Source organism: Lepisosteus platostomus, chromosome 1 (genome assembly GCF_059453375.1).
Source record: "Lepisosteus platostomus isolate fLepPlt1 chromosome 1, fLepPlt1.hap1, whole genome shotgun sequence".
Lineage (NCBI taxonomy): Eukaryota > Metazoa > Chordata > Actinopteri > Semionotiformes > Lepisosteidae > Lepisosteus > Lepisosteus platostomus.
Window position 1 is genome coordinate 32,986,830 of NC_142611.1, and position 2,716 is coordinate 32,989,545.

The 2,716-nt window shown below is 48.0% G+C and overlaps 1 long non-coding RNA gene across 1 annotated transcript; it reads right to left on the reverse strand.

The window, feature by feature from the left end:
• Nucleotides 1-888: 888 nt before the first annotated feature.
• Nucleotides 889-2,445, reverse strand: LOC148677891 (uncharacterized). Its single transcript, XR_015935740.1, has 2 exons — nt 2,346-2,445; nt 889-2,240 (listed from the first exon to the last, which is right to left on the reverse strand). It is a non-coding gene; the product is annotated as an uncharacterized LOC148677891 (long non-coding RNA).
• Between the last annotated feature and the right edge of the window lie 271 nt (nt 2,446-2,716).

Here is a 2,716-nt window from a genome sequence, read left to right on the forward strand (position 1 = left end):
TCCATGCCAGTTTCTACAGGTGCACTATTGAGAGTATCCTGACTGGTTGCATCACTGCCTGGTATGGTAAATGCTCCACCCGGGATTGCAAAGTACCGCAGGGGGTGGTGAAGTAAGCGCAGTTCATTACCGGCTCTGAGCTACCAAACATCCAGGATATCTACTCAGGTAGATGTCAGTAGTAGTATAAAGCGACACCTTTCGTCAAACTTTTGACAGGTACCACGCCCCCTTTTCCATCCAATGGTCGTCCGCGGTGTTTGGTTGTCCCGCCCCCCAGCCATCCAATGGCGTGTTGTTATTTGTGCATGTCCCGCCCCCTCAGGAGCCAATGGTGTGGGTCGGAACCCCCACCGGCCGGTCGCCCCGGCGCCTCGGGGTCCCAAAGCCCCCAGCCGGCGCATCCCTGGGTGTGTGCGAGTGTGTATTGGTTTGGAAGTGGGAGCATGTCTGCCGCGGGGTTGAGTGCGCTCTATTATAACCCTAGGAAATCGGGCAGTTACGGCGGCGCAGGGGGTCTGTTGCGGGCCGCGAGATCCCGGGGTGTGCGCGGCGCCAGCCGCGGGCGGGTGGTCGAGTGGCTGTCCGGCCAGGCTGCTTATACGCTGCACAAGCCGGCGCGCGTGCGTTTTAAGAGAAACAGGACGCTGGTGTCCGAAATGGACTGGCAGTGGCAGGCCGACTTGGTGGACATGAGAGAACACCACGCGTTCAACGACGGTTTCTGTTACATCTTAATGTGTATAGACATGCTGTCTAAATACGCTTGGGGCGTGGTTGCTTATATGCTGCAGAAGCCGTGTCTCCAAAACAGCCGGGGTGCAAGCACACACACACACACTGACTGCGTAAAGTCTCACGGAAAGAAATCGCCGGGCAAACACCAGGTGAAATGTGAACCGCTTTATTTCAACAGTGGGTTTTCAAACACCGAAACAGCGCAGCAGCACTTTTTACACAAGTTACAGACTCCAGTTTGCAAGTATGTGAAATGTGAACCTCTTTATTTCAACAGGGGTTTTCAAACACAGAAACAGCGCAGCAGCACTTTTTACACAAGTTACAGACTCCAGTTTGCAAGTATGTGAAATGTGAACCGCTTTATTTCAACAGGGGTTTTCAAACAGTGAAACAACGCAGCACACATGCGTTACCGGCTCCTGTTTGCATTCAACAATTAAATGTTGGTGCGGAAAATTAGTTCGGTACACGTAACCACCACCCCTACACTGCTGAGAAACTTTGCGGCATCTGAAAAAGCATTCATAACCCCCTTCCGCTCACCGTGTCTAAAGCCATGCGAACCACACTGGGCGATCCGATCGAGCAGGGCAAAAAAATTTGCCTGCGTAACCAGCGGGATGGTGTTACCACAGGTTCTGTGCAAAACACGCTGTATTTTGGAATACACACTGTAGAACCCCCCAGGCTTCCTTTTCTGATCTGAAAACATCAGATCTGTAATAATTTCACTCAAGTTCTCGACATACGCATCTATCTCTTTAACAAATTTAAGGACATCAGCATTCGACTCTTTGTTTTGCATATCAAGCTTTGTAGAGAGAAGTGTGTAAAGCACTCTTAGTAAGAATTCAGACGTATACATTCGAAATTCTTCATTCTTCGGTCGATGGCACACCCGGGTCTGTAAAACAGAGTGAAATCTGTATTCACATTTTACATAGATCTTTTTTTTTGCGTCTGTAAAAATAAGAATAGTGTTTCTTTTGCAACACATCAAAAGTCACGTCTACTAATTTTTCATCCAGCTGTTCAAGGGTGGCGTGTACATGCTCGTATGGGGAGTGGTCCTCAATTATATTTTTTAGCAACTGTTTTATGCACCGCTCAGTGTCATTTGTAATGGTGTACGAACCCAGACACCGGGCGGTGTACAGAACAACCGATAAAATTCGGGCTAAACTGAGAGACTTATAAATTTCTAAAGCGGCAAACGTCACATCTTCAAACCCATCTGTGTAGCCGACAGACAGACATGTGTGGCCCCGCTGCCCAGGATGGTCAATCAAACAGGCCGGGCAGTCATCAACCAGGACCCCCTTTAAACAGTGTTTGAAGACGCAATAAACTACTGCTTTCACAATCTGGGGCATAACATCGGGCTCATTAGGGTCAGGGGCATCAGCTTTATTAACATTTGGGCGAACACACAAGCATAGACACGAGACATTCACATGTGTCGGTAGGCTGAAGATTGACCCGTCCACATCCTCTTTATTCTATTAAAGGAAAAAGAAAAGGAAGGCTTAACAAAATAGACATGCTTTGCACCTAAAATACCGAGCATTTACACTTTTGAGCTAAGGTTTTTCGTTAATATTTACCATTTGTAGCGTGGTATCATCGCTAGCACCCTGCTGTTCTTCAACATCTGGTACCCCAGCTGAACTCACACCCCCACCGCTGTCACAGGGTTCAGAGGGTGGGTGGGTGGTGTCTGACAGCGCCAAGCACGCACTGCGGCCCTGTCAGGTCGGAGCGTTTAAGAATATGCGCCAATGGTGTAACACGCCTACATAACACAAGACATTTTACAATTGGTTGTGATGACCCCCCCCGATTTATCGAGAGCGAGAAGTATTCGCATATCAGTTTATAAGTTTTAAAGTATAAACACACAACGCAAACACAAATGATGTGTTTCACCCGAAAAGAAATTTTAAACACGCGGGGTTGGTCTTAAAGTTTTTAAAAT